Genomic DNA, 15,703 nt, shown 5'->3' on the forward strand with positions numbered 1-15,703 from the left:
AAGCCAGGCCCTCACTGGATCGGAAACAAGCATCCTGGGACCGGTTTCGGGGTTTCAGCCCTCATCAGCCAGCCTAGCTTGAATCCAGTGGCATGGGAAGCACGGGACCCACGTCTGGGCATACCCTTCCCACTTAGGGCGACAAAGCAAAAACAACAAGTGATGGACGGAATGCTGAACATTGTCAAACACTCACCCCCAGTCATAGATCTGGGTTTAATCCATTGTTCTTTTGCTCACCATGCCACCCCAGTTTGGACCCAGCCATATGCAAATCAGTCTTGACCCTGTTCCTCATGGGAACAGTCCAGACCGAACTGCCAAGCCAGGTCCTCACTGGACCGGAAACAAGCATCCTGGGACCGGTTTTGGGGTTTCACCCCTCATCAGCCAGGCTAGCTTGAATCCAGTGGCATGGGAAACACGGGACCCACGTCTGGGCATACCCTTCCCACTTAGGGCAACAAAGCAAAAACTACAAGTGATGGACGGAATGCTGAACATTGTCAAACACTCACCCCCAGTCATAGATCTGGGTTTAATCCATGTTCTTTTGCTCACCATGCCACCCCAGTTTGGACCCAGCCATATGCAAATCAGTCTTGACCCTGTTCCTCATGGGAACAGTCCAGACCGAACTGCCAAGCCAGGTCCTCACTGGACCGGAAACAAGCATCCTGGGACCGGTTTCGGGGTTTCACCCCTCATCAGCCAGGCTAGCTTGAATCCAGTGGCATGGGAAGCACGGGACCCACATCTGGGCATACCCTTCCCACTTAGGGCAACAAAGCAAAAACAACAAGTGATGGACGGAATGCTGAACATTGTCAAACACTCACCCCCAGTCATAGATCTGGGTTTAATCCATCGTTCTTTTGCTCATCATGCCACCCCAGTTTGGACCCAGCCATATGCAAATCAGTCTTGACCCTGTTCCTCATGGGAACAGTCCAGACCGAACTGCCAAGCCAGGTCCTCACTGGACCGGAAACAAGCATCCTGGGACCGGTTTCGGGGTTTCACCCCTCATCAGCCAGGCTAGCTTGAATCCAGTGGCATGGGAAGCACTGAACCCACGTCTGGGCATACCCTTCCCACTTAGGGCGACAAAGCAAAAACAACAAGTGATGGACGGAATGCTGAACATTGTCAAACACTCACCCCCAGTCATAGATCTGGGTTTAATCCATCACTTGTTGTTTTTGCTTTGTCGCCCTAAGTGGGAAGGGTATGCCCAGACGTGGGTCCTGTGCTTCCCATGCCACTGGATTCAAGCTAGCCTGGCTGATGAGGGGTGAAACCCCGAAACCGGTCCCAGGATGCTTGTTTCCAGTCCAGGGAAGACCTGGCCTAGCAGTTCAGGCTGGACTGTTCCCATGGGGAACAGGGTCAAGACTGATTTGCGTATGGCTGGGTCCAAACTGGAATGGCATGGGCAGCAAAAAAACGATGGATTTAGGCCCAGATCACTGTACTGGGGGTGAATGTTTGACAATGTTCAGCATTCCGTCCATCACTTGTTGTTTTTGCTTTGTCGCCCTAAGTGAGAAGGGTATGCCCAGACGTGGGTCCCGGGCTTCCCATGCCACTGGATTCAAGCTAGCCTGGCTGATGAGGGGTGAAACCCCGAAACCAGTCCCAGGATGCTAGTTTCCAGTCCAGGGAAGACCTGGCCTAGCAGTTCAGGCTGGACTGTTCCCATGGGGAGCAGGGTCAAGACTGATTTGCATATGGCTGGGTCCAAACTGGAATGGCATAGGCAGCAAAAAAATGATGGATTTAGGCCCACATCACTGTACTGGGGGTGAATGTTTGACAATGTTCAGCATTCCGTCCATCACTTGTTTTTGCTTTGTTGGGTCCCGTGCTTCCCATACCACTGGATTCAAGCTAGCCTGGCTGATGAGGGGTGAAACCCCGAAACCGGTCCCAGGATGCTTGTTTCCAGTCCAGGGAAGACCTGGCCTAGCAGTTCAGGCTGGACTGTTCCCATGGGGAACAGGGTCAAGACTGATTTGCATGTGGCTGGGTCCAAACTGGAATGGCATGGGCAGCAAAAAAACGATGGATTTAGGCCCACATCACTGTACTGGGGGTGAATGTTTGACAATGTTCAGCATTCCGTCCATCACTTGTTGTTTTTGCTATACCTGATGGTTGCCTTGTGAAAATGTTTGTGCTCAACTCAGTAACACTGAGTTATTTATGACAAGCCAGTGATAATGGTCCAATTGGTTCACTGGGGCAATATTATGTCAGGTGCCATTTGTCTGACTTGCTTACTATGAAAAGTTAAAACAAAGGCAGTATGCCTGATTCACTTATATGAAAAGCATATGTTAATACTAATAGGATTTTAAGGCAGGATTGTTCTTGCACTGAGTTAGAGCCTGCATTCAGATATGTTGCATGGAAGTCATCAAACTTGACGTGCATTACATACACTGACAAAGCAGTAGTGACAATATTGTCGAAAGAGAAATGTACCAGCAAACTGTGCAGGTATTTGGCACCTATCTCATAGGGCATCCTATTGCCAGAGTACTAACGTATTGTAAATCTGCATTGTCTTCGATGGTGTTTGACTCTTTCAACAGGGCTTTCCAATGAACTGAGCTATGTGATTAGGGGGACTGAAGTGGGCCTTCTTGATATAATGTTATTTTTGTTATTGAGGAATTACTTGCCTTGGGTCTTCCTTTCACCGTGGACAAACTTGAGTTCTCTAAACATATTGGTAAAATAATTTAATGGAAGCAATGACATTTCTCAGATTCTGACTTCGATCACCTAGGCTCCAAAACAAATTTGACTCACTTCTTGCAACAGTAACCACGTCCCTTCCCAAGGATATTTGTCAAAAATGCCCTTTCCTAAGATTAGATGGGAACTTATAGTGTTATGGTAATAACTGGGTGTGTTATCATATGTAGCACTGCTTAGGTGCACCTACACAGTCTCTTTTTGAAGCTAAACGTAATTACTATTCACTAAGGAAAGTTGTAATGTTACACAAACTGGCTTGAGGTCCTTTAAATGCGGCTTTAAAAAGCAACTTTTTTTAATTGTCTCTTACAACACCAAAAGCTTAGTGAGCGTAATTTCACAATAAGAAGGTTTCTCTTCTTGGCCGTTGCAATAGAAAAGGCCCTTTCACCAAAGGTGATCATGCTTGCTTAAGAAATATCAGGCAGAAATATGCCAGAGAAACATAAAGCTTCAGGGAGGGTGTTAATGTGCAATCGAGCGGCTAAAGGAGAAGGAACGTGCCCAGTGTTTAGCTTGTCAAAGAATGAGTGCCAGTACCCAAAGCTCATCTGCTCAGAAGCCCACTGCCTTCAGCAGCCGAGAGCAGGAATCTGGCCACTGTGTGGTGGACACCTATGGTGTTTACACCTAATACTGGGTCCAGGCAACCCTGAGTATATGGTGTAACAGTGTCTAGACCTCCAGGGCTCTCTAGGGTAGCTGGAGTGAGCAGCCAAGACTCATTTAGAAGGCATGTGAAGCACTTGCAATACCACAATAGTCACACAGTAACTTATCACAAATGAAAGGAACCACACAGTGTTGCAAAAGTAAAGGTACTTTATTATAGGCACCCGAAATTAGACTACCACTGGGATACCTCCCACTGGAGGTAGGAACTCACAAAATATACACTGGTAAGTACTCAGAAAAAGCATAAATTAGCAAGGGCCCTGTACTAAAAAAAATGGAATGTGAAAGTGTGTCTTCCACCAGAGTGTATGGAGTAATTAGACAAGGGCTGGGGAAGAGTGGAATCCCAAAAGTTAAGTACCTAGAAGATCCCCAGCAGCCGGGTGCAGAGAGGTAAGATACCCTGTCTTCCCATAGGGGACATCATGGTTGGAGAAATGCAGAAACAGGACCAGGCCAGTGGAACCCAAGAATGGATTGCAGGTGAGGAGGACAGAGTCCAGTCCACACAGGAGTGGCCAGGTAGGGGAGGACCAATGCCCACCCTTCTATAGCTGAAGATCCGGGTCAATGGTGATGGATGAAGTCCAGCTGTGGGGTCCAGGAGCTGCAGAGGAGTCCCTGAAGTTGCTTACGAGCTGTCACTTTACAGTCGCCAGATTGCAGATGGGTCAGTGGTCAGGAGGACCACCAACAAGCCAGGCAAATGCAAAAGGAGCAGTTGGAGGTTTTGCAAAGCTGTTGAGGACTACCAAAGTCCTGGGGGACTCGACCCTTGGAGGGGAGTCCAGGCTGACCCTCAGAAGGCAAGAGAGCCAGAAGAAGCAGTTGGAGCCCCCACAAGCAACCCATTGTCAGCAGGCACAGTAAGTCACAGTGAGGCTCAGTCAGCACACCTGAAGAGGAGTCCCACGTCGCTGTAGCTGTAGCGAGGAGACTGTCCTTGCAGAGGTAGAGTGCTGTAGGCTGGGGCTACTTGGAGCCTTAAGATCCCTTGGAGCAGGAGTCAACAAGCCTTGGTTGGTGCAACAGCTGCGATGCACAGGGGTTCTGTCCCAGTGGCAGAGACAAGCGCTCACAGTCTCCCACCTTAGTCAGAACGAAGAAAGAACCCAGGGGATCTCTCAGAACCACCACCTGTTTTGTAGAATCTTTGATGATCTGATGAACAAAAGATCCCACCAGCCGGACATAGTTGCCTTAGGTGCCTGAGGATGCGGAGTAGTGAATCCTTCACTCCAAGAGGGATTCCGTCCTGCGTCTTTGTGCAAAGTCTTGCTGACCCCAGAGTATGCACAGTCTTGGAGATGTTGCAGAATGCTGACAGGAGCCATGGAAACAATGTTGCAAGGAGAAGTTTTCTCAGGCGGTGCAGTCTTGTCCGGTTCCTGTGTAGCCCAGCAGCAGTTCCAGAGGCCAGTAGCAGAATATTTCTTTGCAGAGAGGTCCTGGCGGAGTCTTGCAAGGCGAATCTGGGGACCCATAAACAAAGGAGTCCCTAAATAGCCCAAAAAGGTGGTTTGTCTTTCTCTGGGGTGACCACCTATGAGGAGGGGTCACTGACATCAGCTACCTGGCCTACCCAGTCAGATGCTCCCAGGGGCCTCTGCCCATCTTGGTTACAAGATGGCAGAACCAAGTTGCCACCTGGAGGCGCTCTGGGTACCACCCGAGGGGTGGAGATAGACAGGGGAGTGATCACTCCCCTTTCCTTTGTGTGCTTTGCGCCAGAGTGGGGACCAGTGGCCCCTGGACTGGTGCAAACTAGATTATGCAAGGAGGGCACCAAATGTGCCCTTCAAAGCAGTCCGGTGGCACGCGGAGGCTACCCTTCCCCAGCCCAGTAACACATATATCCAAAGGAGAGGAGGTTGTACCCCTCTCCTACAGTACCTCCTTTGTCCTGCTGTCCTCTGCTCAAACTGGTCAAGCAGCAGGAGGGCCGAATTGTGTCTGGATAGCTGTCTGCAGATGCTGAAAGACTGGTAGGAGCAGAACTGGGAGATCCTCTAAGGAACCCCGAAGGTGCATGGGATCATGCCACCAATACTGGAATCAGTATTAGGGTATGATTTCCGACATGTTTGATACCAAACATGCCCAGGTTCAGAGTTAATATACCATGATATAGCAGGACCACAGGTAGTGGACAATATACCGATAAAATGGCTTCCCGGCACTAATGAAGTTCAGGGAATTGGAATTGGAGTTTGTAGGGGCACTTCTGCTCATGCAGGGGAGCCCACACACACAGGGACCTGCACCCTGCCCTTTGGGATGAAAGGGCCTACCATAGTGGTGACCTACAGTGACCTGGTGTAGTGACCAGCAGTGAAAGGGTGCATTTCACACAGACTGCAAATGGCAGGCTTGCAGACACAGTTTGCATGGGCTCCCCAGGGTGGCATAATGCATGCTGCAGCCCATGGGAGATCCCTGGTGTACCAATGACCTGGGTACTTAAGTACCATCTACCAAGGACTTACAGGGTACACCAGTATGCCAATTGTAGGGAGTATGAAGTACCAAAACAACCAAATTTGGAGGAGAGAGCCCAATCACTGGGGCCCTGATTCGCAGGATCCCAGTAAAAAAGCACACTGACTTCAGGCAAAAAGTGAGGGTAACCATGCCAAAAGGGGGGGACTTTCCTACACCGACTATCAAGGCTATGTGGCCTTGATTCCACTTCATGTTCCTTTATTTCACGAACTAGACACTCCCTGCCCCTTTATATTACTCTTACAAGTTTCTGCTTTCTTCCTTTGTGATATTTTTTCAATCTTTATCTTCCACCTTCTTTCCCTTTTGTGTGTTGTTCAATCTCTTGCTCTAGGTAAATACCTGACGTTGAAAAATAAGTGCCTGTGGCCTCCAATGGCAACCACCAGCTCAAATTAAGCACTGAGGAAGCCTTTGTAGAACCTTATGCACAATAAGGACTCAAAGGGAGTTCTCGGTTCAACCAGTAGCCAATGAAGTTGAATGAGGATAGATATAATGTGGTCCTTGGTGGTACCTGTGGAAATTGTGTTTTCTGAAAAAGTTGCATTGGCTTCCCTAATGACGCCAACGTTTCAGACTTGTATTTGCAGAAGCAGCGCTGGAGCCATAATTGCTGGCCAGAATGTGGTGTTCCAGTTGTCAATGCAAATTCTAGCGACCAATAATTCTGCCTTAGTGAGGTTTTGTTTCAAAAACTTAGTTGCTAACCAAGAATTAACAGAGGTCAAGATTTTATGTGTACTTATATCTAGTTGTTAAATTTCTCTGTCATTGGCTTCCCCGGTGCCAGAACAGACAGAGGATATGACACATTTCTTGTGCTGCTTTAGAAGAAGTCCAATATGTTTTGACTATATTCTCCAGTTACTTTCACATTTGTGTCCATGTTTTAGAGAACTTTCTTTTTATACAGCATGAGTTTTGGATCAGTTCATCTTTCGTTTCCATAGGGTTGGTGCAAATTCTGGTTCAATTAATTTATGGTTAGGTTAAATATTAAACGAATTTTGGGAATGCTTGTGTCTTGTTTTAACAGATGTTGTCTATTTGAGTTGTTTCTGTGTGATGTAGTGATTGTATGTACCTAAGCAATGTAAGAAAGCCCAATAATCCTTGGAACAAAGACATTTTAAATTCTTTAGTCGAGTCCAGTTCTCTATGACTATGCCCTACTCACAATCATATCTCAATATACCGGCTATTCAATCGTTTATCTTTCTGTGGTCCCGTTTCCTTGTTTCTCCGTAAGCTTTCTACGGTGCATGTTGCATTCTATGTTCATACCTACAATACAATACAATACAGTATCGCCTCGCCTTACGTGTATCGGTCCCCCAACGCACCTACGGGGCTTCCCCCACCTGTGCTCGGAGATGCTGACATTGCTCACTCTCAGCTGGAGCCAGCTGGTCCTAAACGACTCGCTTTCGTTGCCATGGAAACTGTGGAGGCAGCCCGCTCCAAAGCCGGCTTGCTGATAGGCCGGGTGAGGTGTCGGTCACAGCCGGTGACAGTGAGTGGAAAGGGGAAGAAGGCAGAGACCGGGGACTCGGGAGACAAGAGACGCTGGGAGAGAACAGAAGGACGAGGGGGAGGAGAAAAGAGACACAGTAGGAGAAGCAATCTCAACGGAAACGTAAAAATACTGGATGATCAGGGGCAGAAGTAGCAAGGAGACACCCGAAGGGGAGGCGAGAGAACGGTGATGGAACTGGAAAGACAGGTGAGGAGAGTTGTGCCCCCTTAGACCGCCCTCACGAACATCAGCCTCCGAGCTCCCCTTCCCCTGTACGACTACACCTGCCCCTCACACCCTACTCCGCGCCCACACATTCCCACCCCGATTGAGACATGGACATCCCTTCCTCCCGGGTCTGGAACACACTTCCGGATACTGCTCCTTCCTCAGAGAGTGGCTTTTCAGCATCTGGTCCAGCATCGGATAGTGTCCGACACCCTCACTCCCCCACCCCCCAGATAGTGACCTCCCCAGGATCTGCACATCGCTTGGATAGGGCTCCTTCGGCAGAGTCGGGAGCATTCCGACGCTTCCTATCCCGACCCCAACACCAAAGTCAAGTTGATTCTCCCTTCGGAACCCCTACCCAACTTACCCTGACAGAATCAGTTTCAGCATAATGGTCGTTTAGAGTAAACTCACGTCGGCACCACTCTCTAGGTGAGATGTATTTCACGAGAGCCGAGGATGCTTCTCTCTTGGTAAGAGGTGTTGCGGGTGAACATAAGTTAGCCAAATTGATGGGTGTGGGGGCGCTCTCCAACTTATTTATTGAGTCCTGGAGAGAAGGCAAGGTTTGCTGTCCACCCGGGGGCAATAATCATATTAGCAGAGCTTTCAAGTCTGCCCGGCCAATGCTAGTCAACTTCTATATACTTTACATTCTGGCGTTTTGTAGCCTTGACTTTATAATGGGATAAAGAGGACTACAAGTCCCAGAGTCCAACGCAAACATCTTGACAGGATCTTCCTATTAACCCATGGACCTACAAAACTTTAGAGTTCTGGGTGAGTGAAACTCTTTCTTGCATGGTATTGTTCTTTGTCATTTAAAAGTTAGAAAATCGATGTATATACACATTACTATTTGTAAAATGTGGTTTCATGTTACGGTTTTAGTTGTAAGGTTACCCAGTGGAATGCTGCATTGTTTTGAGTACTTACTGCCTCTTTCTTTGTTTCTGAGGTAACACTGACAATGAAATCAGAGGTGGGTGAACCATCACTGCTTAGTTTGAGCTTGTGGGGCCACTAGCTCTCATTTGTTAGTACCAGCTCTTAATTTTCATTTTCAGACATTTCCCGAAAGCAAGAGAGGTAAAAACTCACAAAGCAGAAAGGAAGAGGAAGAAAAACTGTCACAAAAGAAGGCAGCAGGAACCTGCAGGACTGAGATAAAAGGGCCAGGGGATTCTGGCAGTAGATTGAAGAGGCTCGGGGTGGATTCAAGACCACACAGCTGTGATTTTTGGCATGCCTACATTTTACAGTGCGGGCCGCAGATTTCTGAGCAGAGCTTTGAGCACCGGCATTCATTCTTCTACAAAGTTAGGACTGCGAGCCGTCAAGTAGGAACGGCCAAGTCATGGGTCTGACCTCGCTTGACTCTAAAAGCCATAACAGGAGCTGAACCCTCAAAATATTCAGGCTTGAAAATCGTCCCACAAAATATAACAAAGACTCTTTAACATTCTAAAAGGGCATTTCTTTAACACATAAAACATTTCACTTTAGCAAAATAAATTGTTTTACTTCATTCAGTGACATTAACCATACATGATGTTTTCTAAATAACAGCCTGGAAACTTTCATATTCTGACACCATCACGCATCCGCCCTGACATTAGTGCTATTAGAGAACCAAAAGGCATGTCTGTTGTCATATTACCTAACATGTCACTGGGGTTAATTACAGATGGAGGGAGCAATATAAAAGTTTAATAAAACATACGAAAGGATTTTTTTACAGCGGTCATCCTAATCTGATGTATTTTAAGGTACCCTCCAGTGGGATAAAAAGGAAACACAGTGAAATAAGGTAATTGCCTCCGATCACACAGACTGGTCAAGCAGGGAACCTGGTATGGAACATAGGCTCTTTTGCTTCATATTGTGCAAATCCTCCTATAGATAAAGGGGAGAGGGGATTATGGATTGAGCTAAGTGTGCGGAGCAAGAGTCACATGGAACATGAAGGCTTGGCCCATTTGTGGGTCGAATCCTACCGGACTGTGCAGTTGTCTGGTTTGCTAAGAACATCTGGGAGACATTCTGAAAGCTTCCCTGGGAATGCTTTCTGCCCTTTTCTTACCATAGGCTTTGTGGCTTGTAACTCACAGTTGCTTGGTTCTCTTTGTTGGCTTTATTTGTTTGAGACTCTCCAGCTTGAGTTCGCCCCCCCTCCACCCCCCACGTGGAGCATACCCTAGTTACTGTATTCTTTCACCAATTGCTTGCTCTCTGTAAACAAGCCTTTAAAAAAAATTCTTGTCACATTTGCTGTGCATTCACAGACTGGGGTTAAATGTCAGACTTTTATCTGTAGGGGGAGCTTAGTGTTTACTTCTATTTCTTTGTCTTCAAAGTGAGGGAATTCTTGCTGTGAAAGAAAGGCTTTTTTTTCTGGCACACAGCAAAATGTAAATGTCTGTAAATGAAAAAGGCAGATATTACAGAATATACCCGAATTAGAAAAACATAGAAAAGCAAATTTTTATAATTCTGAAGTGTGGTGAAAACAAATATTTTAATATGATCAAAATAAATCAATACACTAGGGGATGATTTTTCCACACATTCTTGTTTGTGCGTTGGATACTTTTATCGGTAAAACTGTATGCCTGTGCAAATGTAATGTTCATTTAAATTGAAAATGTGTTGTCTGTAATGGCAGTGCGCTACTACACCACTCATACTGCACTTTAAGCCACTGCAGTCTACTCTGCACTACTCCACTCTACGCCACTTCACGCGACACCTCTCTACCATGCACCACTCTCCTTTACGTGAATGCACTTTACTCCACTCTATTCTGTACCATGGCAGTCTACATCACTCCAGTCTAGGCCAATTCACTCTACTCTTTACCATTCTACTCCACTCTATACCACTCTACTTTGCAACACTGCACACTATGTCACTGCATTTTACATCAGTGAACTCTAACTCTACTCTGTACTAACTCACTTTATGCCACAGCACTCTATGCCAAGCCACTCTAATCTACTCTGCACCACTGCACTCTATGCCAGTCTACTCTACACCATTGCACTCTACCCTCCATCAATCCATTCTACTCTACACCACTCTACTCTACACTACTTCCATCTACTCTGAAACAATCTACTGTACGGTGTTGCACTCTATGCCTTGGCATTGAATGCCACTCTACTCCAGTCTGTGCCATTTCAGTCTACTCCACTCCATTCTATACAACTTCACTCTAAAGTACTGCCATCTATGCTGTGCCAGTCCAAGCTACTGCATTCTACTCCGCACCACTCTCCACCACTGCACTCAGTAACTGCACTTTATACTAATACTCTATGCCAGTGCAATGTAACCTGTACCACTCCACTCTACACCACTGCACTGTACGCAATTCCACTCTAATCTGCACTCTATGCCACTCTACCCCACACCAGTCAACTCCATGCCACTTCACTCTAATCTAAAACAATCTGCTATATGCCACTTCATTCTTATGCCACTCCGCACCACTCTACTTCACTGTGGGCCAGTCTACTCCATTCTAGAGTGCCACTGCACTCAATGCCACTCTACTCAAAACCAATACACTCTATGCCAATCAACTCTCCACCACTGTACCCTACTCTGCTACACTATATGCCAGTGTACTCTATGCCACTCTACTCTATACCACTGAACTCTAAGACACTCTACTCTGCAATGCTGCACTCTGCCCCACTGCACTCTACTCTACACAACTTTACTTTGCATCACTCCACTCTACTCTATGGCATGCTACTCTACTCTGCACCATTCTGCTTTGTTCCTGCACTGCACTGTATGCCTCTCTACTCTTCACCACACTACATCACTGCACTCTATGCCACTGCCCTCTACACCACTGCAATCTATGCCACTCTAATCAATGCCATTCCATTTAACAGCATTGTGACACACCACTCTACGCATACCACTCTATGCCACACCACTCTCCTCTACGCCACTAACTTTTAGCCATGCTGAAGAGCTGCCCACACTGGTGTATAACATGGCTAAAACACATTGGCAAAGTTAATAGCTCTTCCATAGGTGAGACCTCTAGGCTTTACCAATGCATGCTGGCTCAAAATACCAAGCAGATCTTGAGCTAAGCGAGAGCCAGGCACCTGACTCGAACGTCCAATGGCTCGCCCATCTCCAAATTTACTGCTGATGCAACCTAAACTATTTGATTTATTTTTTCTTTCAGTTTCAGTGTCCTGCTTTTATACGTTAACTATAATCATGAAACACCTGAAAGTGGCACGGGGCATGTCTTACAAATTGGCCCTCCCTAAACTTGTTACAACTGAATGACCCAGGCGCTGAGTATATGTTAAAACAAACTTTTCTTTTCTGTATAAACATAGACTGTTGTAGCACTCAGATAAAGCTGCACAGAATGTTTCACAGGTGAGTGCCTTCAGCATGGCCCCCTAGCACTGTAGTAAATGTAGTCCTTCCTTCTTTCATTGTTGTTTTCCTTAAGCAGCTTCGCTGGTTGCTGAGACCACTCATATTAACCGGTCCCATGCCGAAAACGTTTCCTCTCCTGAAGTTTTACTAGGGGCAGGAACACCAGGTTGCAGTTTCTCCAGCCCAGCTGTTCAACACAGCTGGGCTGGAGAAACCTAAGTGTGCATGTGTTTGACCAACCTGATACGACCGGCCAATCGCACATGCGCACTTAGGTGCACTCTCCTCACCTCCCTTGGACCAGCCCTGCCCCTCCCTTCACGTGCTGCTGGCTGAGCCATAGGGCGGCGCTGCTTCGCCATTGCGAAGGAGATACTTCTGGATGTGTTTCTGCACCGTGTGAAATATTTCCAGACTTTGGGGAAGGGTTTCAGAGCAAAAGCACAGCCTGGGGCGGCATACCGCCCCTTAATCCAACAAGGAGGAGGCATGGAAGGCTCTGAGCAACTGGTAAATGGAAGCAGAAAGGTCCTTGGAAAATGGGATAACTAATCAGCTCCTGACTGAGTCACTAGGGGCTCAATGTACTTTGCAGGGGGCCCCCTCAAGTTTTGTCCCCCCCACTCATGTCCAGAATTACAGGATGTTGAGGTGACCTCGAGCCTAGTTCCCCAGCTCCGAATTCGACATCTTTGATTGTAGCACCACATCCTTCTTCCTCCTCTTTCACCCACTCCTCTGTCCAGGTTGGATGTAATGTGTTCGTAGGCATGATGCAAAGCTGTTGTACAGCCTGCCTTAAAGTTTTTGTTTTTTGTTTTTTTTAAAACACTATTAGGCGGCCATCATTGACTACGTCATAGCTCTTTTATTTTGTGTACTTTCAGCCATGGTACACAGCGGCTGCGCTGTTTTACAACATGGCTAAAACAATCATTGACAAATCCAGTAGATGTGGCATAGGATGGACCCGTTGGTTTTACCAGTGCTTGTTTTTCCTCTGCTTCCATTTATCTGCGTGCAACATCCTATACAGTCCAGCACAATCGCTGTAGCATAGAATGAATGAAACGCACTAAATACACAAATTTTGCTTTCTGTGTTACGGCTCTGGGCCGCAGCAGCCCTGAGCTTAGAACATTGACATGATCATACTATCTCGACCTAGGCTAATAAGTTAGAAACTAAGATGTTGCAGTCTCCCCGAAGCTATTTGATGTCACTCACCACGATTCCCTCTCTGGCAAGGTGAACAGAATGCCCACGAAAGCTGCACATTTACTCCCAAACAGACATGAATAGTTCCGAGTAATGGGTGGAAATGTGTTTTCCAGGGGTTGTCAAGTGCGCAGACACTGCTTGTAACAGGCCCTCGGGGACTATCCTCAATTAATTGGACAGATCTAACTCTCCCCTCCCCCACCTGCACCTCCCTCCCCCATAGACACACACATACACACCGCCCCCCGGTACCCTCCATTGACAAGGCCCCAACCTGTCAGAATCCCACCCCTCCCCCTTGTCCTTTGAGGCCAGCGCGCCTCATTATACAGGGACTGTGCCTCCCGCCCCCCGCCCCGCGATGATGTCACGGGACCCAATACCATCATAAAAATGCAGGCATCGCAAATTGTGTTTTTAATTGTTTTTATTGTGTTTACGGGTTGCCGCACATTTCATTTTACATTGCCTAGCAATAGATTAACCCACCGCCTTACCTAACCGTTTGGCACTCTGTGCCCCCCCCCGTACACCCTTTAGTAGTGTGCCACATTTTCTAGGCGATTTAATTGTGAGGATTCTGCGAACAGGGGCACGGATCGATAGCTAAGGAGCAGACAGATCCCCAGGCCATGTAAGGGGTTGGCTGTGCAGGGCGACATCAGAGCTCCACAGTTCGCACTTTCATGACTGTGTTTTTCATCGAATACTAGCTTTGTCTTTATACTGTGGGACCTGAACCTCTGGTTTTATGGGTTCAACATGATAAAAGTCTTCCCAGCTTGCATCGAAAAATACCTGGACTTGATGAGCTATGCACTGGGCGTGCTTTAGGACAGGGCGAGCGGTGTTGCCAAACCGGGTGCTGACCTGGATTGGGTGGGCGCTGACCTCCGGGGGGCCTTGTGTTTAACAATAATTTACAAAACCTGGATTTAAAAGCACCTTCTGGAATGTTCCCTGCACATCCAACTTTCAGTAAACAATTAAAATGTCAAGACACCTCTTGTGATTATTGTTCCTGCCAGGGAGAGAGATGTGGGTTGTCTAGCAACAGCTTTGACCCGCCATAAAGTAGCGTAGAGGGTTAATATGCCTGCTGCAAAGAACGGAACTTAATTTTATGTGACTAGCTAAGTGGATTAGTATAGCCTGCCTTTACAAGTTATTTAAAACAAATGGACGTATGTGAAAGGGGACTATGGAGAAATGAGGAGCACATTTGTTGGATGGTAGTGAGTGAATCCGAGGTGGTGGTCATGGGTTTGGGGGCACCAAAAAAGACTGTCGCACACGGTGCCACCAGCGCTAAAGCCGGCCCTGGCTACGCGTGCAGGGAACTGCGTAACCCGAGAACCCTGTGATCTCACCTAACCTGAAATATAAAGGTTCTGTGCATTTTGTAAGCAGGCCATCTGTTCATTTGGAGAAACCACAGTACTGCACGTCTTTTCAAAGGAGTATGTAATACTTCAAATACTTATTATGAAACCACATAAAACGCCCTAAAATGTGTCTTTCTGTGCTTGTTTCCCAAGAGAAAAAGATGGAATGCTGTGGTTAAGTGGCCCGGAACACGTTACTTCCAGGGCATTGCTTCTGTGTCCCAGACTTGACAAAGCCAATCGGTTGGAATTTTACAGTTTTTCCTTTAGAGCTTCATCCCAAAGGTAATATTGGCTCTAGGAACTTTAAATAACAGGGGTCACTGCTGCCCACGTGTAGCAGCATGCGGGGCAGGGGCTGGCACTGTTGGGACTTAAGTGTGTTTGTGGGGGAGTAGGGCAGGTTGACTCAGGTATCATTCAGGTGCACGGGAAAGAGGAGGCCCCTAGTTGCACCCGTGGTTAAGGGGTGGAGAGGGCAATGAAGCACACGAGGGCGAGAGGTGCAGTTGGCAAGGAGGTGAAAGCGAAGTGGGCCGGGAGATTGAAGTGGTACAGTGGGTGACCTACGGTGTAGTGACGCAGGAGGGAGGCACAGGGGAAGTGGGTAGTAAGGTCTTGGAGGGTCCACGTTTTTAGCCAGTTGATAGCACGAACAGGGAAGCACCGAGGTGTGACGGGAACGTCAATGACATTCTATTGCTCACATCCTGGGCGCTAATATGTACAGTTTAGTGTTACATTAAATATTCCCAGGTGGTGTTAATCAGTGGATGGCAAATGTATCATTCAGCAAAGGGGGGTTCATAGAGACCAGAGTTTTGCTCAAGGTGCCCGCCTATCATAATCTAACATGATTGTGCTTGTGACTGTCGGGTCGTTGCGGTGTTAATAAAGAACGACACCGAAGCCATTGGTCGGTTGATTGGACACTCCGTTTTTATTATTACTCTTCCGTGGCATAAATATGTTGCACGTCAACAAAAAC

At 47.2% G+C, this 15,703-nt stretch overlaps 1 protein-coding gene across 1 annotated transcript in view; it reads left to right on the forward strand.

Moving 5' to 3' along the window:
• The first annotated feature begins 7,467 nt into the window (after positions 1-7,467).
• RASSF4 (Ras association domain family member 4) overlaps positions 7,468-15,703 on the forward strand; it is a 404,267-nt gene continuing 396,031 nt past the window's right edge. The window contains exon 1 of the mRNA XM_069240816.1: positions 7,468-7,669. The gene's annotated coding sequence lies outside the window, so the exon portion shown is untranslated. The remainder of the gene's footprint in view (positions 7,670-15,703) is intronic.

The sequence above is a fragment of the Pleurodeles waltl genome, chromosome 6 (assembly GCF_031143425.1).
Source record: "Pleurodeles waltl isolate 20211129_DDA chromosome 6, aPleWal1.hap1.20221129, whole genome shotgun sequence".
Classification (NCBI taxonomy): Eukaryota; Metazoa; Chordata; class Amphibia; order Caudata; family Salamandridae; genus Pleurodeles; species Pleurodeles waltl.